The 22,434-nt window shown below is 42.0% G+C and overlaps 1 non-coding gene across 1 annotated transcript; it reads left to right on the top strand.

Moving 5' to 3' along the window:
- The first annotated feature begins 17,675 nt into the window (after positions 1 to 17,675).
- On the top strand, positions 17,676 to 17,748 carry trnav-aac (transfer RNA valine (anticodon AAC)). Its single transcript has one exon. It is a non-coding gene; the product is annotated as a tRNA-Glu (tRNA).
- The last annotated feature ends 4,686 nt before the right edge of the window (positions 17,749 to 22,434 follow it).

The raw sequence follows: 22,434 nt of genomic DNA, 5'->3' as shown, positions 1-22,434 counted from the left end.
GAGTGTAGCATTAGGAAATGTACTTTCTGCCACTTTCAGCAGTTGTTGTAGTTGCTTCCAGGAGGTCAACGCCAGCTGTTTCAACAGGCAGTTGTTTAGCCCTCCTGATAACACCACCTTCTCCACTGTTGGATGTTGTTCTAGTTTTTCTACTACTCCTTTTAGATGGTGGAACGTAGCGCCAGGGAAGCTATCTGCTTGCACTCTAGAATCGGTAAACCCAGGTATCCGTGAAATATTGGAGTCTCCAATTATAACAATTGGTTTTGTAATTGTAAGTTCCCAATCCAAAATTTTCCTGGTAGAATTTGGGTGCCTAACTGTTTCAAGGCAGGTGGATATAGGCCTCCTGACAGGTAAATTAATCACCGGGGTAGAAAAGGAAACCCCCGTGTAGGCCTCAGCTGGTATAAATCCCACTGTTTTACTCCGACCTGAACCAAGAGGGGAAGTCCCACGAAGGGAGTAGCAGCCGGGGAAACTGGAGCGGCGGCAACGTGGGGCCCTCCTGGGGGCTCAGACAAGGACGTATTCAGGAAAAGTTCCGTTTTGTCGTCACTTATCATTTCTCCCCCCCCCCTCTCGGGTCCCAAGGGCAGCCGCACATGGGTCCCGCTCCCCTCCAACTCCGGGTTCCTCCTGGCCAGAGTCAGAAGCAATAGTATTACTACATTGTAGGACAACATTACTGTATAAGGACCTCTTAGGACTATGAACAAGAGCAGGCCTCACCTGTGTTTGTTTCCAAATATCCACCCCCCCTGAGACCAACTCTGTGGTTAATGGATCTCCAGCAAGAGCTTGGGGTCTAGGGGAATGTGTTTCAGCCGTAACCAAAATAGTTTCCCCCCCCCGGGGGACCAAATCCAGCTCTAGAGCTGATAGACTTGGAGACCTCCTAGGGGGGCTCCTCTTAGGTCTGTTTTTAAACCCACCCTTAACTAACCCACTGGCCGGACTGCTGTTTCCCACTCCCACCACATTACTGGGAGCTGGAGACAGGACACCCGACAAGAGCGGGAAAAGCCTCCATGGTCAATTGGCCTGGACCTACCACCTCACTAGCACTTGCCTTTGGAAGCATAGCCTGTAACGTTGCCACTGATGATTGGGTAAACTTACGTCTATATCTTGCCCTTGCCCAAGCAACAGCTCGATCAAAGGAATTAATATCAAATCTCCCCACCTCCTATAACCCTGCTGCCAGAACTGAATCATAGTGGTCCACTAAGATGCACATAGTGTCCATCCAGTGGTCCGTTTTCTGCTTAACCAGCTCCAAAACGGTGGGATTGGGTGAGGAAGGTTTGATAAAAGCCGTAAGTCTCACAACCTGTTTCATCATGCCAGGCGGGAAAGACCTTTTCATTTGCAATTCTGCTAGAATTTCTGCATGGTGAATGGCTTGTAATAATTTGAAGTACTGCTTAGTCAGTTTAAGATCAAGAGGTTTTAGGGCTATCCAAACTTAGTGAGTATATTCCCCCAGGGCTATCGGCTGCACCAAAGGCTCAAACCAATTTTCTCCTGGGAAGCGTCATTTTCTCCTACCATAAAAGAGTTTTAATCCACAATATTATACCAACTGAATCTCCACCGCCCCACAGTCGTTCTGGAGTCAAAAACAAAAAAGAAAGGGGGAGAGAAAGAAGAAATTTAAAAGAAAATCACAACATTTTCATAAAAGACAACATAAACAATTAAAATCATGAAAGTCCCTTAATATTGTCCTACCAAAGAATTATTTGGTGATGGTTCACTAACCAGAACAGTTTGTCCAGTGCATCAGCAATATTCAGGGGTAAGAAAAAAAAATCCTTCACCTTAGTCTTTTTCCAGGCATCTTGTTCTCATTGGAGCTTCTTTGAGTGAGTTTTATAATCCAAGATGCCTTCATATGCTAGATTCCATGGTGTTGTTGCATTCAAATAGTCAGTGAACCAAAAAAAGGGGTTTCAAACAATTTCAAATCCTTCAATCCAAAAAAGGAATTAAAACAGTTTAAGAACCCATTAAGGGAACTTTCAGAAATTTAAAACAAGGAACAAACAAAAGACCTGACGTTTCAGCCTGATAGCTTTCTTCAGAGGTAATGAGTAGTCACTAACACCTGTGTTAATATGGGGAGCTGAGAGGGCGGCTCCATACCTCCCAGAACATGTCTATTGCTCAGTCCTCCGTCAATCTTCCCATTCTCCTCCAATCCACAGTCCCGATAGGGGTTGGTGTTCAATCATTATGTGCTGCTCAACAAACCAGTTAATGAGTAGTCAATGACACCTGTGTTAATCTGGATAATTAAAGGGGCGGAACCATCCTTCCCAAACCATGTCAATTACTTAGTCCTCCATCAGTCCGCTCATTCTCCTCCAACAGTCCCAATTGGGTTTGGTGTTCAATTGTTGTGAACTACTCAACAAACAAATTAAAACAACGAACACACTAAAACAATCAAGTCTAAGAAGTCTTTTAAAACCCAAATACTGTATAAAATGCCAGGCACGGGCTAGGTTAGGTTTGGGGATAACAGATGAATCTGATATGCACTGGCAACTTTTTTAAATAAATGGTAAAACCATGGTATAAAATACCTTAACCTCTTGGGGCTAGGTGGGACGCTAGCGTGCCACCTGTGGTGCACTCCATCAACAGCAGGTGCATTTCAAGAGCGGCAAATTTGAATCCAAATAAATGTCAAAATTCAAATTTTTCAAAAATACAACTATGTTACACCATTTGAAAGATAAACATCTCCTTAATCTAACCACGTTTTACGATTTCAAAAAGGTTTTACGGCGAAAGCATAAATTTAGAGTATGTTAGGACAGTACATTTACAAGAGTTGTGTGTAATGTTTTGTCAAGTCAAAGACAGGGTCACCAAAACCATAAAACCAGCTAAAATGATACACTAACCTTTTACAATCTCCATCAGATGACACTCCTAGGACATTATGTTAGACAATGCATGCATTTTTAGTTCTATCAAGTTCATATTTATATACAAAAACAGCGTTTTACTATGGCATTGATGTTGAGGAAATCGTTTCCCTCCAATAACCGGCAGTCAAGTCAGCGTCACAAATTAAATAATTAAAATTAGAAAACATTGGTAAAATATTATATTGTCATTTAAAGAATTATAGATTTACATCTTTTGAACGCAATCAACTTGCCAGATTTAAAAATAACCTTACTGGGAAATCACACTTTGCAATAATCTGAGCACTGTGCCCAGAAAAATACGCGTTGCGATACAGACTAGACGTCATGTTGGGGAGATCTAAAATCGAAAATACTATGTAAATAATCCATTACCTTTGATTCTCTTCATCAGATGTCACTTCCAGGTATCACAGGTCCATAACGAATGTAGTTTTGTTCAAAAAAGCTCATCATTTATGTCCAAAAATCTCCGTCTCGTTAGCACATGATGTAAGCCAGCCGGACTTCTCGTCATGAACGAGGGGAAAAAATATATTTCCGTTCGTTCAAACATGTCAAACGTTGTATAGCATAAATCATTAGGGCCTTTTTTAACCAGAACATGAATAATATTCAAGGTGGACGAATGCATAGCCTTTTATAACGTATTGGAACGAGGGTACCCAACATGAAGTAGCGCGCCAGGTGTCTAATGGGACATCACCGTTCCATGGCTCTTGTTCGGTCAGATCTCCCTCCAGAAGACTCAAAACACTTTGTAAAGGCTGGTGACATCTAGTGGAAGCAATAGGAAGTGCCAAAATATTCCTAAACCCCTGTGTTTTTCAATGGGATAGGTTTAAAATCAATACAACACATCAGGTATCCACTTCCTGTCAGAAAATGTCTCAGGGTTTTGCCTGCCAAATGAGTTCTGTTATACTCACAGACACCATTCAAACAGTTTTGGAAACTTTAGAGTGTTTTCTATCCATATATAATAAGTATATGCATATTCTAGTTACTGGGTAGGATTAGTAACCAGATTAAATCGGGTACATTTTTTTTATCCAGACGTGCAAATGCTGCCCCCTAGACCCAACAGGTTAATTACTAAAAAAAGAAAAGGGGGGGGGGGGGAGGAATAATAAAAAGAGGACCCGGATCATCATATAAAATATAAACCCTGGGTTAACAACCAGGGATACAATCCAAAGGAATAAAAGCCAGGAGGTCAAAATAATAGACCAGAAATTAGGGTTGGGTATGAGAGTCTAGGGGTGGAGTGAGGTATGTTGGCTCCAAGTGTTAGGGTTAGATAAGGGGGTATGAGGGTTAGATAAGGGGGTATGAGGGTTGGGGTTGGATACGGGGGTATAAGGGTTAGGGTTATGATAAATTCCGTTTGTGGTTTTTCACCTTGCATTGCACTGGCCTATTGTGGTCTCTTATTGTTTCCAGTCTGGTGTTTATTGGGAGGGTTGTGTGTGTGAATATGTGAAATGTATGAATAGTTTCCCTACTTATATTTTGCCATTTAATCCAAGTGGAGCCAGAGATCTAAGGTTGGCTATCCACTTGGATTCTGTGGCCTTTCTCTGGGCTATGGTCCAGGTAGAGTGTCACGGTTGTCGTAGGGTAGAGTGGACAAAAACACAGCAGGAATATGTGCACTCATCTTCTTTTATTAAATGGACAAAGAAGGTAAACCAAAACAAACACATACACAACGACGAATAACAGGCCGGTAAGGCACAAAGCTATACACAGCACAATCTCCCACAAAAAACCCATGAAAACTAACTCCTACTTATAGGACCTTCAATCAGAAGCAACGATAACCAGCTGCTTCCAATTGAAGGTCCAACCCCAGTAAACTAAACATAGAAATAGACTAGACTAGACAGAACATAGAAATACACTAACATAGAACAGTGCCCAAAAACCCTGGAATACATAAATCAAACACCCCTCTACATAGACACACACCCTGAACCACATAAACCAAATACCCCCTGTCACGTCCTGACCAAACTACAATATCAAATAACCCCTATACTGGTCAGGACGTGACATAGAGACAGTTTCTAGCCCAGTGATGTTGAGGTGTATAATATGGTGTGTTTGGAAGTGTGTAACTAAATGTCTGGACAGTTTATTATTGGTAATTGTATATAGATGTTGTTTGAGACATGTTAAAATTGTCGATCCAGTTTCCCCCACATAGATTTTTTTGCATAATGCACAGGTGATTGCATAAACTGTTAGTGCTGTTTATGTTCATCAGTTGTGTGATTTGGCTACCGGTGTGTGCGTATGGGTTGTGTATGTTTGTCAGTTGTCTGTAGTAGTGGCTTTCAGTGGGTACTGGGGGAGAGGGCCTGTTTGAAAATGTTGCATTGACTAGGAGGTCCTTCAGATTGGGGTTCCTCCTGTATGCTGAAATGGGTCGGAATGGTTGTAGTGGGGGGAAGGTATGTTGTGTGTTTAGAAAATGCGCTTTTCAGTCTTGAGTGTATGCGTTGGTTTATGTGGGAATAGGTGCTGATGATTGGTAGCCTCTTGGGTTCCGGCCCCATACCCAATGTGGGAATAGGGTTTCTAGGGAAAGTCTGGAGGTTAGGATTAGGGTTGTGGTTAGGGTTGGGGTTGGGGTTGTGGTTAGGGTTAAGAGAAAATTGCCCTTCAGGAGGACCAAATACACGGGCACATGTTCTCTAATTCTATTTCTCCTATTGATACATCATAATCCTACAGGAAATTGGGAGATGTTATGGTTTGTACCTGGAAAAAGAACAGATAAGAGTAACATTATCCTCTAAGAGGATAAACACCCAGACACTACCCAAACAATACATACTTTCTAATTCCCAGGCTCCTCAGAATACATCTTTACGAAGCCAGGGTTATAATTTAAAGTACCGATTTAAGATTGTCAGTGTCAAGGTTAAAATTAGGCTCTCATACTTTTGTTTCAGGCCTGTGGGATTCCTGATATCCACTTTTTGAGTCCCAGGGGGTTAGGCTTAGGGTTAAGATTAGATTTGAGGCTTGAGTTCAACTTAGGGTTGGTATCGGGGTCAAGGTTCAGGGATTGAGTTGGGGTCAAGGTTCAGGGATTACGGTTGGGTTCAAGGTTCAGGGATTAGGGTTGGGTTAAGGTTCAGGGATTAGGGTTGGGTTGGGTTTGGGGTTAGGTTTCTAGTTTTGAGTCGGTTGATCCACTTCCATCTCTGACACGTGGAAGCCGAAGGGGGGCAAAGGGAATGGGTGCACTCCACAGCATTGACGCGCTGGCCAGAGGGGTCTGGGCGCACCCGGCCAAAGTTGTAGACCACATGGTTGCCCACTTGTAGAAGTGCCCTGGGTTGCGTTGGTTGGGCTTAGAACCGTCCGTCCGTCGGGTTAAGGGATGGTTAAGGTTAGGGTTAAGGTTAGGGTAGGGGTTAGAGTGGTTAAGGTTAGGGTTAAGGTTAGGGTTAAGGTTAGGGTTAAGGTTAGGGTTAGGGTTAGGGTTAGGGTAAGGATAAGGGTTAAGGTTAGGGTTAGTTAAGGTGAGTCTTCAAGGTCTGTTTGTCCACGGAAGTGGAAAGCATAGTTCAACCTAGGAGTTACTCCCCATCTGATCCTTCTTTTTTTCTCCACGTTGTCTATGTATTTACTTCCGTGTCCGTCTGTCTTTTTGTCCTGGATGTTTTCAATCATTGGTATAATTAAGAGTTATTCCCTTCCAGGATCCTCACTCCCAATCAACCCATGTCTAGTCAAATCCAGCTGGTCTGTTTTGGGTATACTCGGTGTAGGATCAGGCAAAGGCCCTCGAGTTGCGTACCTTATGTAGGTCCGGCCCTCAGTTGGTTGCCATGTGTCCCTGTCGAGTGGTAAGTCATTGAACTTCCAATGGTTTGAGCAGACAAAAACCCAAAGGGCAAGCCCTCTTTACGGTTGTCATGCATCCGCCCTTGGAGTTCCGTCCAGCGTCCTTGTAGATACATGATAGGTTAAGGATCAGGCAAAACCCCATAGTCGCGTACTGTATGAGGGTCCGGTTTCTCGGATTGGTTGCCATGTTTCCATACCAGCCATGTCAGTTTGTCATACTTGTGAGTTTCAGCAGACAAAGAAACCCTCAAGGAGGAAACCTCCCAGTTGTCGTGCATCCGCCCCAATTGTAGTCCTGGGTCATCCGGTGGTTCGGGTGGCAGTGACCAATTGGGCTACTCCCTTCCAGGATCGTAGTGTGCCAGTGGTATGTCATCCCTAGACAGTGAATTTTATCGGAGTCAAAAAGGTCAAAAAGTGTTTCGGTTGTCCAGGCTGAGTACGGCGGGGCGAGGTCTCCCCCAGTGAAAAATTGTTTTGTGGGATGAAACGCTCCGCCAGACATCTGGGCACCCCAGGGATCTCCCGGCCCGGGGATAATTCCAGCGGCACCGCCCACCTCCCAAAGCACCATTTTACCTTAACTTCTCTAGGGCCAGTGGGATGATTTCGTCCCACCTACGTAACAGCCAGTGGAATCCCGTGGCGCGTTATTCAAATACCTTAGAAATGCTATTACTTCCATTTCTCAAACATATGACTATTTTACAGCATTTTAAGGACAAGACTCTCGTTAATCTAACCACACTGCCCGATTTCAAAAAGGCTTTACAACGAAAGCAAAACATTAAATTATGTCAGCAGAGTACCAAGCCAGAAATAATCAGACACCCATTTTTCAAGCTAGCATATAATGTCACATAAACCCAGACCACAGCTAAATGCAGCACTAACCTTTGATGATCTTCATCAGATGACAATCTTAGGACATTATGTTATACAATACATGCATGTTTTGTTCAATCAAGTTCATATTTATATCAAAAACCAGCTTTTTACATTAGCATGTGACGTTCAGAACTAGCATACCCCCCCGCAAACTTCCGGTGAATTTACTAAATTACTCACAATAAACGTTCACAAAAAACATAACAATTATTTTAAGAATTATAGATACAGAACTCCTCTATGCACTCGCTATGTCCGATTTTAAAATAGCTTTTCGGTGAAAGCACATTTTGCAATATTCTCAGTAGATAGCCCGGCATCACAGGGCTAGCTATTTAGACACCCAGCAAGTTTAGCACTCACCAAAGTCAGATTTACTATAAGAAAAATGTTATTACCTTTGCTGTTCTTCGTCAGAATGCACTCCCAGGACTTCTACTTCAATAACAAATGTTGGTTTGGTCCCAAATAATCCATTGTTATATCCAAATAGCGGCGTTTTGTTTGTGCGTTCAAGACACTATCCGAAAGGGTAAAGAAGGGTGACGCGCCCGACGCGTTTCGTGACAAGAAATTTCTAAATATTCCATTACCGTACTTCGAAGCATGTCAACTGCTGTTTAAAATCAATTTTTATGCCATTTTTCTCGTAAAAAAAGCGATAATATTCCAACCGGGAATCTGTGTTTTAGTACAAAGAGAGAGAAAATAAAAACATGGGGTCGCCTCGTGCACGCGCCTCAGTCTCATTGTCCTCTGATAGACCACTTACCAAAGGCGCTAATGTTTTTCAGCCAGGGGCTGGAATTACATCATTCAGCTTTTTCCCGGGTTCTGAGAGCCTATGGGAGCCGTAGGAAGTGTCATGTTACAGCAAGGATCCTCAGTTTTCAATAAAGAGAGTCAAGAAGAACAAGAACTTGTCAGACAGGCCACTTCCTGTAAGGAATCTTCTCAGGTTTTTGCCTGCCATAATAGTTCTGTTATACTCAGACACCATTCAAACAGTTTTAGAAACTTTAGGGTGTTTTCTATCCAAAGCCAATAATTATATGCATATTCTAGTTTCTGGGCAGTAGTAATAACCAGATTAAATCGGGTACGTTTTTTTATCCGGCCGTGTAAATACTGCCCCCTAGCCCTAAAAGGTTAACTTAAAAGAACTCTACCCACACGAAGTAAACACGCGCTACTGGACATACTACCAATCAAATTCTAAACTGGGGTAGGTAGTCGTCCAGCGCGGTACGTGAGCCCTCATTTGGCGGGGTTGAGATTGTTGGCCTGTCGGTCTGCACAATGGGTTAGGGTTAGGTTGTAGTTTGGTGGAGCACACAAAGAGACACACACGCACTCGGGAAGGCAGGAGAGAGAAGCTATGAGCAGCAGACTAAGACGTGATTGTGGGTTATGTTCCAAGCTGAAAATCGTGCAGATAGACCGACATTTCAAGTCTGTCCATGCACTTAAGCCTGCTACTATTAAATGGAAGCGTGCCATGCAATCTTGCCGGCTTTCAACTGAGAGACATCAGCCCGAATCATGGCAGTGTATGCAGGCTAACAGCGGTGTTGCACCGCGGCTGGAGCCCTGTGAGAACCCTGTGTATTTGCAGTGTGTTGAAAGTGAGTTGTCCATGGATCAGCAGCTGTTGGACAAGAGTGAGCAGGCGGTGGCGACTGCGCCGGTGCAGTCAACCAGTCAGATCGGTGGTGAACCATACTCGGAACCGAGGGAGCAAGGCTGCGTGGTGGCGACTTCCACGGAGAGCGAGAGTGATGAAGGCGGCGGTGTGGAGTCCAGAATTGAAGGTTGGAGGAATGTAATTTTGACTGAATATGAACACTTTGCTATGGGTAAAAACCCTTCAGTTAAACGAATTGAGAATAGTCGCACCAGTCTATCCCGAATACGGCAATTCCTCCGCTATATGTCAGAGGGCAAGGCCGATGAAGGACTGTGTTCTCTGGATAACTACAGACGTGTGTCTGAGTGGTACGGTCAATGTGAAGACCGTTGTTTGGCACCATCCACATTAAAAATATACCGATCCGATGTTCGAAGTTTCTTGAATTATCTTATTCATTTCCGGCCAAAAGGTCTTTAGGCTAAAGCCAGTGGAATTCGAAAGGTGTTACTCTGCTTGGCAAAGATGGACAGGGATTCGCGGCAGAGCCAGGCAACACACAGGGCAAAATTCCGCAAACGGTGCAGGGACGAGGTGCTCAGCGCTGCGGAGTTAAGCCGGTTTGTTGAGCTAAGTAATCAAGCTATTCCTTCGGTTCTCAGTAGGCTGGAGGTCCGAGCCACCTGCGCTGATAGACGTAGGTTTGCGGCTCTCATGTCCAGCCGGTTGGCCATCTTTAATGGCACTCGACGATCCCCAGTCACCATCTTCAGTGAGAGGGATTTTACTGAAATAACCCTGGAAAGTGGGGGTTATCAGATGTCTATTTCAAGCCACAAAACGAACTATAGCTTCGGTGAGTGCAGAATTGTTCTATCTGGGCAGGAATACACTTGGCTTAAACGATTCCATCAGATCAGGCCTAATCTGAGTGGAATCACCTCAGACACAACACTCTTCTTTTTCACGTCCTGCGGTCAACCGTACGGCAATCTCTGTGAGTATGTGGGCCAGCTATTTGAAGAATTTGACATTGGAAGTAAAGTTACCTTCGGTACAATTCGACAAAGCGTTGCTACATTGAACTTTAATCAAGGCTCGGTTACAGACCGGGGAACTGTGGCTGACCATATGTGTCATTCTCTGGAAACGCAGGCACGGTACTACCGGTACCATAATTTGCCTCGTAACGCCAGCCGAGCGCGGACACTAATTGAGGGACAAATCAACCCATGATTCACTGATAAATAAAGAATTTTTATTTGAAACTCACCCATGTCTTTGTGTGTCATTTGGTCATGGTTGAGAATGTATGATAGAGGGCAGGCAGGTGGGCAGGCAGGGTAGAGAGAGTAAGCCCAGAGGAATGGAGATATGGAGCTCCCCTGGTAACCCAAAAATAAAACAGTGCAATTTCTGAGAAGTGAAACATAGCCGATATTCAGAGATTTTTGGACTTAGTCATTTTACTGAGAATTTTTTTGAACTTCCATAAATCAGCCAGGCCGGCCCCCATTGAGTTGGGCCTGTAGTAGGGTGCTCTCAGGGTGGGTATGTAGGTCTGTATACCCTTTAAGTATTTAAAACAGTTTTTAAAATTTAGACCTGGTAACCCAAAATAAAACCAGGTGCACGTTTGGACTTAGTCTCTGGAGCAAAATGAAAAGTGGGCACTTTGTAACTTTTACGACCAATTTCTGAAATGTTCTAATAATGATTAAAAATACTTCCTGAGGGGCTAGAGTTCCCAAATTTTGGCTCATACCCTCTCTCGTGATGGGTAACAATTAGCCCCTGTTTATAAAATTTTGCATGCATAGGAAATAATTTTTTCGGTTCCGGGAACTCTTTTTCAAAAACTTAACTCGCTTTTCTATTATACATTTTGATGGAAAAACGGTTTAAATTATATGGAAATGTTCATTTATGTGCCCTTTCGTGCAAAAAAAACCCCATCCGGATTGGAGTTGTACTTTTCGATTTATTCAAGTTTTTAGTTTTTTTTTGTGGTCCGGATTTTCATACGGGGGAAAAAATATACTGTGTGAGTAACACAGTGGAGATCGGTAGTTTCTGTATTCCCGTCTTTACACAGTCATGCCCGTGTGGGGCAGACAGGTACCGGCGCGAAATCAGAAACCTGGTTTTTGACAAGAAGACTTCCATGGCCTAGAAGCTCAGGGATAGTGGCAAACTACTAGTCCGATATAATAAATGCGAAACGGACACTTCTGAGTAGTAGTGTGGTAGCATGGTAGTTCGGTCCATATCCCTTCGGCGACCGATTGATGGCTACTACTCATACCGAATAGGGAGAGCTTTATGGACACTTTTGAGGGTTACAATCCCTCCGGCGCCCAATTGGTCCTAAGTATTGCTCCAATTTTCCCAGCTTGGTGGTGGGAGGATATTGAGCTCTGTCCTGGGCAGGTGCTCTATCCCAGCTATCACCTTGTGGGTTTGGGTCCTCCATGACCATGGTTCTTGTCCCAGCTTGCCACACGTTGCGTATCCATGGTTGTCCTCTGTTGTCGAGCCTGTTTTACATCTTCTGACCAATTTGCATTCTATTTCCACCTGGGAGGGCCCCTGTCGGCCGGCCTTTGGTCGGTGTTCAGACGGACGGTTCCTCCCGCCCCACGTGGAATTGCCTCTATCGGGGGAGCCCCTGTCGGAGACGGTTATCCCCGCCTTGATGACAAGCTTCAGCCACGCTCCATTCGTGCGAGATCTAGCCGACCCATCTGTCTCAGTGGCCCTACATTGGTGTCCTGGTTCGGGGAGTGGAGTACCCAGGTAGCGATGCCTGCGGATGACGTTCAACCATGCCGTACCGGCGCCAGAAACGCATGTATTTCTCAAACCCTGTCTTTTATCCACGTTGATGGCGTTCCGAATAAACCCTCCAGCTAAGACAAGATACCTGATTAAGCGGTGCCCCGGCACCTGTGGCTCCGGCCACAGGCAATTCAGGGCCTCCCGCTGGGCGCACGGTGGATTGACCTAGGGCCTCCTCCCCTCACGGGATAGGAGTGGTCCCTGGCTGTTCTCCGCTTAGTGTGCCCGGGTACAACCTCTATGTTGTGAGTGGCTACCTGGTTGATCCTGCCAGTAGCATATGCTTGTCTGCAAGATTAAGCCATGCAAGTCTAAGTACACACGGCCGGTATGGATAGAAAACACTCTAAAGTTTCTAAAACTGTTTGAATGGTGTCTGTGAGTATAACAGAACTCATTTGGCAGGCAAAACCCTGAGACATTTTCTGACAGGAAGTGGATACCTGATGTGTTGTATTGACTTTAAACCTATCCCATTGAAAAACACAGGGGCTGAGGAATATTTTGGCACTTCCTATTGCTTCCACTAGATATCACCAGCCTTTACAAAGTGTTTTGAGTCTTCTGGAGGGAGATCTGACCGAACAAGAGCCATGGAACGATGATGTCCCATTAGACACCTGGCGCGCGAGTTCATGTTGGGTACCCTCGTTCCAATACGTTATAAAAGAGTATGCATTCGTCCACCTTGAATATTATTCATGTTCTGGTTAAAAAAGGCCCTAATGATTTATGCTATACAACGTTTGACATGTTTGAACGAACGTAAATATATTTTTTCCCCTCGTTCATGACGAGAAGTCCGGCTGGCTTAGATCATGTGCAACAAGACGGAGATTTTTGGACATAAATGATGAGCTTTTTTGAACAAAACTACATTCGTTATGGACCTGTGATACCTGGAAGTGACATCTGATGAAGAGAATCAAAGGTAATGGATTATTTACATAGTATTTTCGATTTTAGATCTCCCCAACATGACGTCTAGTCTGTATCGCAACGCGTATTTTTCTGGGCGCAGTGCTCAGATTATTGCAAAGTGTGATTTCCCAGTAAGGTTATTTTTAAATCTGGCAAGTTGATTGCGTTCAAGAGATGTAAATCTATAATTCTTTAAATGACAATATAATATTTTACCAATGTTTTCTAATTTTAATTATTTAATTTGTGACGCTGACTTGACTGCCGGTTATTGGAGGGAAACCATTTCCTCAACATCAATGCCATAGTAAAACGCTGTTTTTGGATATAAATATGAACTTGATAGAACTAAAAATGCATGCATTGTCTAACATAATGTCCTAGGAGTGTCATCTGATGGAGATTGTAAAAGGTTAGTGCATCATTTTAGCTGGTTTTATGGTTTTGGTGACCCTGTCTTTGACTTGACAAAACATTACACACAACTCTTGTAAATGTACTGTCCTAACATACTCTAAATTTATGCTTTCGCCGTAAAACCTTTTTGAAATCGTAAAACGTGGTTAGATTAAGGAGATGTTTATCTTTCAAATGGTGTAAAATAGTTGTATTTTTGAAAAATTTGAATTTTGACATTTATTTGGATTCAAATTTGCCGCTCTTGAAATGCACCTGCTGTTGATGGAGTGCACCACGGGTGGCACGCTAGCGTCCCACCTAGCCCATAGAGGTTAATGACGTCAGACCGAGGCTCTGCATCTGTCCTCGTGCTCCTAGATCTTAGTGCCGCTTTTGATACCATCGATCACCACATTCTTTTGGAGAGATTGGAAACCCAAATTGGTCTACATGGACAAGTTCTGGCCTGGTTTAGATCTTATCTGTCGGAAAGATATCAGTTTGTCTCTGTGAATGGTTTGTCCTCTGACAAATCAATTGTAAATTTCGGTGTTCCTCAAGGTTCCGTTTTAGGACCACTATTGTTTTCACTATATATTTTACCTCTTGGGGATGTCATTCGAAAACATAATGTTAAATTTCACTGCTATGCGGACGACACACAGCTGTACATTTCAATGAAACATGGTGAAGCCCCAAAATTGCCCTCGCTAGAAGCCTGTGTTTCAGACATAAAGAAGTGGATGGCTGCAAACTTTCTACTTTTAACTTCTTGGGGCTATGTGGGACGCTAGCGTGCCACCCGTGGTGCACCCTATCAACAGCAGGTGCATTTCAAGAGCGGCAAATTTGAAACCAAATAAATGTCAAAATTCAAATTTTTCAAACATACAACTATCTTACACCCTTTGAAAGATAAACATCTCCTTAATCTAACCACGTTGTCCGATTTCAAAAAGGTTTTACGGCGAAAGCATAAAGTTAGATTATGTTAGGAGAGTACATTGACAATAGCTGTGTGTAATGTTTTGTCAATTCAAAGACAGGCGTCACCAAAACCATAAAACCAGCTAAAATGATGCACTAACCATTAACAATCTCCATCAGATGACACTCCTAGGACATTATGTTAGACAATAAATGCATTTTTAGTTCTATCAAGTTCATATTTATATCCAAAAACAGCGGTTTACTATGGCATTGATGTTCAGGAAATTGTTTCCCTCCAATAACCGGCAGTCAAGTCAGCACCACAAATTAAATAATTAAAATTAGAAAACATTGGTAAAATATTATATTGTCATTTAAAGAATTATAGATTTACATCTCTTGAACGCAATCAACTTGCCAGATTTAAAAATAACCTTACTGGGAAATCACACTTTGCAATAATCTAAGCACTGCGCCCAGAAAAATACGCTTTGCAATACAGACAAACGGCCATGTTGGAGAGATCTAAAATCGAAAATACTATGTAAATAATCCATTACCTTTGATTCTCTTCATCAGATGTCACTTCCAGGAATCCCAGGTCCATAACGAATGTAGTTTTGTTCAAAAAAGCTCATCATTTATGTCCAAAAAGCTCCGTGTTGTTAGCACATGATCTAAGCCAGCCGGACTTCTCGTCATGAACGAGGGGAAAAAATATATTTACGTTCATTCAAACATGTCAAACGTTGTATAGCATAAATCATTAGTGGCTTTTTTAACCAGAACATGAATAATATTCAAGGTGGACGAATGCATTCTCTTTTATAACGTATTGGAACGAGGGTACCCAACATGAACTCGCGCGCCAAAGTCTAATCGGCCATCACCGTTCCAAGGCTCTTGTTCGGTCAGATCTCACAGTAAAAGACTCAAAACACTTTGTAAAGGCTGGTGACATCTAGTGGAAGCAATAGGAAGTGCCAAAACATTAATCAACCCCTGTGTGTTTCAATGGCATAGGCTTAAAGGTAATTCAACACATCAGGTATCCACTTCCTGTCAGAAAATGTCTCAGGGTTTTGCCTGCCAAATGAGTTCTGTTATACTCACAGACACCATTCAAACAGTTTTAGAAACTTTAGGGTGTTTTCGATCCATATATAATAAGTATATGCATATTCTAGTTACTGGGTAGGATTAGTAACCAGATTAAATCGGGTACGTTTTTTTTATCCAGCCGTGAAAATACTGCCCCCTAGCCCCAACAGGTTAACAGAGAATAGTTATTTTCATAAATGCCTAATTTTGGAAATTTGAACACGTGCCATGAATATCTGTAAAATTCGATTTACTCCTTGCAGATAATTGTTGAAGCAGTTTCTGTAGTGTAGTGGTTATCACGTTCGCTTAACATGCGAAAGGTCCTCGTTTCGAAACCGGGTGGAAACAGTGCTCTTTGACACGTGCAGTAGGTACAGTACTTTTAAAAGAGAATAGTTATTTTCATAAATGCCTAATTTTGGAAATTTGAACACGTGCCATGAATATCAGTAAAATTCGTTTTACTCCTTGCAGTTAAGTGTTACAGCAGTTTCTGTAGTGTAGTGGTTATCAAGTTTGCTTCACACGCGAAAGGTCCCTGGTTCGAAACCAGGCGGAAACAACGCTCATTGACACATTCAAGAACTACCATAGTGTTAACAAAGAATTTCATTAATCCCTTGTTTTGGAAATTTGAATACGTGACATGAATATTTTTAAAATTCGGTTTACTCCTTGCAGCTAATTGTAGCAGTAGTTTCTGATGTGTAGTGGTTATCACGTTCGCTTCACACGCGAAAGGTCCCTGGTTCGAAACCGGGCGGAAACAACGCTCATTGACACATTCTGAAGTACCATAGTGGTAACAGAAAATTTCATGAATGCCTTATTTTGGAAATTCGAATATGTGCCATGAATATCTGTAAAATTCGGTTTACTTCTTGCAAGAAAATCAAGCAGCAGTTTCTGTAGTGTAGTGGTTATCGCTTTACACGTGAAAGGTCCTCAGTTTGAAACCGGGAGGAAACAGTGCTCTTTGACATGTGCAGTAGGTAGTGTACTAATAACAGAGAATAGTTATTTTCATAAATGCCTAATTTTGGAAATTTGAACACGTGCCATGAATATCTGTAAAATTCGATTTATTCCTTGCAGATAATTGTTGAAGCAGTTTCTGTAGTGTAGTGGTTATCACGTACGCTTAACACGCGAAAGGTCCTTGGTTCGAAACCGGGCGGAAACAGTGCTCTTTGACACGTACAGTACTTTTAAAAGAGAATAGTTATTTTCATAAATGCCTAATTTTGGAAATTTGAACACGTCCCATGAATATCAGTAAAATTCGTTTTACTCCTTGCAGATAAGTGTTACAGCAGTTTCTGTAGTGTAGTGGTTATCACGTTCGCTTTACACGTGAAAGGTCCTCAGTTTGAAACCGGGAGGAAACAGTGCGCTTTGACATGTGCGGTGGGTACTGTACTATTAACAGAGAATAGATATTTTCATAAATGCCTAATTTTGGAAATTTGAACACGTGCCATGAATATCTGTAAAATTCGATTTATTCCTTGCAGATAATTGTTGAAGCAGTTTCTGTAGTGTAGTGGTTATCACGTACGCTTAACACGCGAAAGGTCCTTGGTTCGAAACCGGGCGGAAACAGTGCTCTTTGACACGTACAGTACTTTTAAAAGAGAATAGTTATTTTCATAAATGCCTAATTTTGGAAATTTGAACACGTCCCATGAATATCAGTAAAATTCGTTTTACTCCTTGCAGATAAGTGTTACAGCAGTTTCTGTAGTGTAGTGGTTATCACGTTCGCTTTACACGTGAAAGGTCCTCAGTTTGAAACCGGGAGGAAACAGTGCGCTTTGACATGTGCGGTGGGTACTGTACTATTAACAGAGAATAGATATTTTCATAAATGCCTAATTTTGGAAATTTGAACACGTGCCATGAATATCTGTAAAATTCGATTTACTCCTTGCAGATAATTGTTGAAGCAGTGTCTGTAGTGTAGTGGTTATCACGTTCGCTTAACACGCGAAAGGTCCTCGGTTCGAAACCGGGCGGAAACAGTGCTCTTTGACACGTGCAGTAGGTACAGTACTTTTAAAAGAGAATAGTTATTTTCATAAATGCCTAATTTTGGAAATTTGAACACGTGCCATGAATATCAGTAAAATTCGTTTTACTCCTTGCAGATAAGTGTTACAGCAGTTTCTGTAGTGTAGTGGTTATCAAGTTCGCTTCTCACGCGAAAGGTCCCTGGTTCGAAACCAGGCGGAAACAACGCTCATTGACACATTCTGAAGTACCATAGTGGTAACAGAAAATTTAATTAATTCTTTATTTTGGAAATTCGAATACGTGCCATGAATATCGGTAAAATTCGGTTTACTCCTTGCAGAAAAATCAAGCAGCAGTTTCTGTAGTGTAGTGGTTATCACGTTCGCTTTACACGTGAAAGGTCCTCAGTTTGAAACCGGGAGGAAACAGTGCTCTTTGACATGTGCAATAGGTACTGTACTATTAACAGAGAATAGTTATTTTCATAAATGCCTTATTTTGGAAATTCGAACACGTGCCATGAATATCTGTAAAATTCGATTTACTCCTTGCAGATAATTGTGGAAGCAGTTTCTGTAGTGTAGTGGTTATCACGTACGCTTAACACGCGAAAGGTCCTTGGTTCGAAACCGGGCGGAAACAGTGCTCTTTGACACGTACAGTACTTTTAAAAGAGAATAGTTATTTTCATAAATGCCTAATTTTGGAAATTTGAACACGTGCCATGAATATCAGTAAAATTCGTTTTACTCCTTGCAGATAAGTGTTACAGCAGTTTCTGTAGTGTAGTGGTTATCACGTTCGCTTTACACGTGAAAGGTCCTCAGTTTGAAACCGGGAGGAAACAGTGCGCTTTGACATGTGCGTTGGGTACTGTACTATTAACAGAGAATAGATATTTTCATAAATGCCTAATTTTGGAAATTTGAACACGTGCCATGAATATCTGTAAAATTCGATTTACTCCTTGCAGATAATTGTTGAAGCAGTGTCTGTAGTGTAGTGGTTATCACGTTCGCTTAACACGCGAAAGGTCCTCGGTTCGAAACCGGGCGGAAACAGTGCTCTTTGACACGTGCAGTAGGTACAGTACTTTTAAAAGAGAATAGTTATTTTCATAAATGCCTAATTTTGGAAATTTGAACACGTGCCATGAATATCAGTAAAATTCGTTTTACTCCTTGCAGATAAGTGTTACAGCAGTTTCTGTAGTGTAGTGGTTATCAAGTTCGCTTCACACGCGAAAGGTCCCTGGTTCGAAACCAGGCGGAAACAACGCTCATTGACACATTCTGAAGTACCATAGTGGTAACAGAAAATTTAATTAATTCTTTATTTTGGAAATTCGAATACGTGCCATGAATATCGGTAAAATTCGGTTTACTCCTTGCAGAAAAATCAAGCAGCAGTTTCTGTAGTGTAGTGGTTATCACGTTCGCTTTACACGTGAAAGGTCCTCAGTTTGAAACCGGGAGGAAACAGTGCTCTTTGACATGTGCAATAGGTACTGTACTATTAACAGAGAATAGTTATTTTCATAAATGCCTTATTTTGGAAATTCGAACACGTGCCATGAATATCTGTAAAATTCGATTTACTCCTTGCAGATAATTGTTGAAGCAGTTTCTGTAGTGTAGTGGTTATCACGTACGTTTAACACGCGAAAGGTCCTTGGTTCGAAACCGGGCGGAAACAGTGCTCTTTGACACGTACAGTACTTTTAAAAGAGAATAGTTATTTTCATAAATGCCTAATTTTGGAAATTTGAACACGTGACATGAATATCAGTAAAATTCGTTTTACTCCTTGCAGTTAAGTGTTACAGCAGTTTCTTTAGTGTAGTGGTTATCAAGTTCGCTTCACACGCGAAAGGTCCCTGGTACGAAACCAGGCGGAAACAACGCTCATTGACACATTCAAGAAGTACCATAGTGTTAACAAAGAATTTCATTAATCCCTTGTTTTGGAAATTTGAATACGTGACATGAATATTTTTAACATTTGGTTTACTCCTTGCAGCTAATTGTAGCAGTAGTTTCTGATGTGTAGTGGTTATCACGTTCGCTTCACACGCGAAAGGTCCCTGGTTCGAAACCGGGCGGAAACAACGCTCATTGACACATTCTGAAGTACCATAGTGGTAACAGAAAATTTCATGAATGCCTTATTTTGGAAATTCGAATACGTGCCATGAATATCTGTAAAATTCGGTTTACTTCTTGCAGGAAAATCAAGCAGCAGTTTCTGTAGTGTAGTGGTTATCACGTTCGCTTTACACGTGAAAGGTCCTCAGTTTGAAACCGGGAGGAAACAGTGCTCTTTGACATGTGCGGTAGGTACTGTACTATTAACAGAGAATAGTTATTTTCATAAATGCCTAATTTTGGAAATTTGAACACGTGCCATGAATATCTGTAAAATTCGATTTACTCCTTGCAGATAATTGTTGAAGCAGTTTCTGTAGTGTAGTGGTTATCACGTTCGCTTAACACACAAAAGGTCCTCGGTTCGAAACCGGGCGGAAACAGTGCTCTTTGAAACAGTGCTCTTTGACACGTGCAGTAGGTACAGTACTTTTAAAAGAGAATAGTTATTTTCATAAATGCCTAATTTTGGAAATTTGAACACGTGCCATGAATATCAGTAAAATTCGTTTTACTCCTTGCAGATAAGTGTTACGGCAGTTTCTGTAGTGTAGTGGTTATCACGTTCGCTTCACACGCGAAAGGTCCCTTGTTCGAAACCAGTCGGAAACAACGCTCATTGACACATTCAAGAAATACCATAGTGTTAACAAAGAATTTCATTAATCCCTTATTTTGGAAATTCGAATACGTGACATGAATATTTTTAAAATTCGGTTTACTCCTTGCAGCTAATTGTAGCAGTAGTTTCTGTGGTGTAGTGGTTATCACATTCGCTTCACACGCGAAAGGTCCCTCGTTTGAAACCGGGCGGAAACAACGCTTATTGACACATTCTGAAGTACCATAGTGGTAACAGAAAATTTCATGAATTCTTTATTTTGGAAATTCAAATACGTGCCATGAATATCTGTAAAATTCGGTTTACTTCTTGCAGGAAAATCAAGCAGCAGTTTCTGTAGTGTAGTGGTTATCACGTTCGCTTTACACGTGAAAGGTCCTCAGTTTGAAACCGGGAGGAAACAGTGCTCTTTGACATGTGCGGTAGGTACTGTACTATTAACAGAGAATAGTTATTTTCATAAATGCCTAATTTTGGAAATTTGAACACGTGCCATGAATATCTGTAAAATTCGATTTGCTCCTTGCAGATAATTGTTGAAGCAGTTTCTGTAGTGTAGTGGTTATCACGTTCGCTTAACATGCGAAAGGTCCTCGGTTCGAAACTGGGTGGAAACAGTGCTCTTTGACACGTACAGTACTTTTAAAAGAGAATAGTTATTTTCATAAATGCCTAATTTTGGAAATTTGAACACGTGCCATGAATATCAGTAAAATTCGTTTTACTCCTTGCAGATAAGTGTTACAGCAGTTTCTGTAGTGTAGTGGTTATCACATTCGCTTCACACGCGAAAGGTCCCTGGTTCGAAACCAGTCGGAAACAACGCTCATTGACACATTCAAGAAGTACCATAGTGTTAACAAAGAATTTCATTAATCCCTTATTTTGGAAATTCGAATACGTGACATGAATATTTTTAAAATTCGGTTTACTCCTTGCAGCTAATTGTAGCAGTAGGTTCTGTGGTGTAGTGGTTATCACGTTCGCTTCACACGCCCCTTTTTGGAGTTTCAGGAAGTGGAAGAGAAGCAGGTGTCTGAGTGCTTGAGAGAGAATATCGTTTTTTTTGGAGGTCTAGTTGACTTATAAGTTTGAAAGTTTGTGAGTGACTGTAGTGAAGTTTCTGTGAAACGTTTTTGCTATTGTCCCCCATCAGCGTGAGCTGTTTGGGGGATATTGCTTAAAATAACCGGACGGACAACATGGCTTCGACATCAAGAATACAAACGACGACGAGAAAGGACAACAGTGAAATCAGAATGTTAAACGAAGAACTGAAAAAAAGAACATATGAGAAGGAACTGACGGTGAACGTGGAAATAAGTGGAGAAGGGAAAATAACAACGATGGAATTGCTGAGAGGAATAAAGGAAGTTTGCGGAACAATACTGGGATGTCGAATGAAAGACGGGAATAAGTATGAAGTAACAATGTCTCATGTAAATGGAAAAGAAAGACTAATAGACGGGCTAAAGATAAAGAACTGTCAAATCATGGCTAAAGAACTAGGGAACGATGAGCTGGTGGTGTCCTTTTTGAACTTGCCCGCATACATTACGGATGAGGAGATAGAAGAGAAACTAAAAGGCTGGAAGGTGAAGGCGACCACGCCAATCAAGAGGAGGATGTGGCCAGGAACGGACATTGTAGATGGGACAAGATTTTGCAAGGTAAAGTTTACAGACAATGTGCAATCCTTGCCATATTCTACTAAATTTAACACTGTCGAGGGATTTGAATATTTTCGTGTAATCCACGACAATCAAGTGAAGGTATGTAGATTATGTATTCAGCCGGGGCACATACTTAAGGAATGTCCGGAATTCACATGCCACAAATGTAGTGAACAAGGGCATTATGCCAGAGAATGTCGGAACATAGGAAATGTGTGCAAAATGTGTGACAGACCTAAAGTTAGATGTAGCTGTAATAAGGGAGAAAATCACTTACTTTTGCAAACAATGGACCTCACGTCTGAGGAAGAGGGGAGTGTGCCTATGGAGAGGGAGGATGAGAGTGACATGGAGAGTGTGACTCCAGAGACAGTGGCAGATAAGCTTGAAGAGCCTGTAATGTCTCCTGGCAAAGCACGAGACGCCGTTTTAGTCTCTGCTGCTGACAAGGTGGAACAGCAGCACATGA

Source organism: Salmo salar, chromosome 07, assembly GCF_965601325.2.
Source record: "Salmo salar chromosome 07, fSalSal1, whole genome shotgun sequence".
Taxonomy (NCBI): Eukaryota; Metazoa; Chordata; class Actinopteri; order Salmoniformes; family Salmonidae; genus Salmo; species Salmo salar.
Note: the sequence above shows the minus strand (reverse complement) of the source record. Positions and strands in the feature narration are given on the sequence as shown.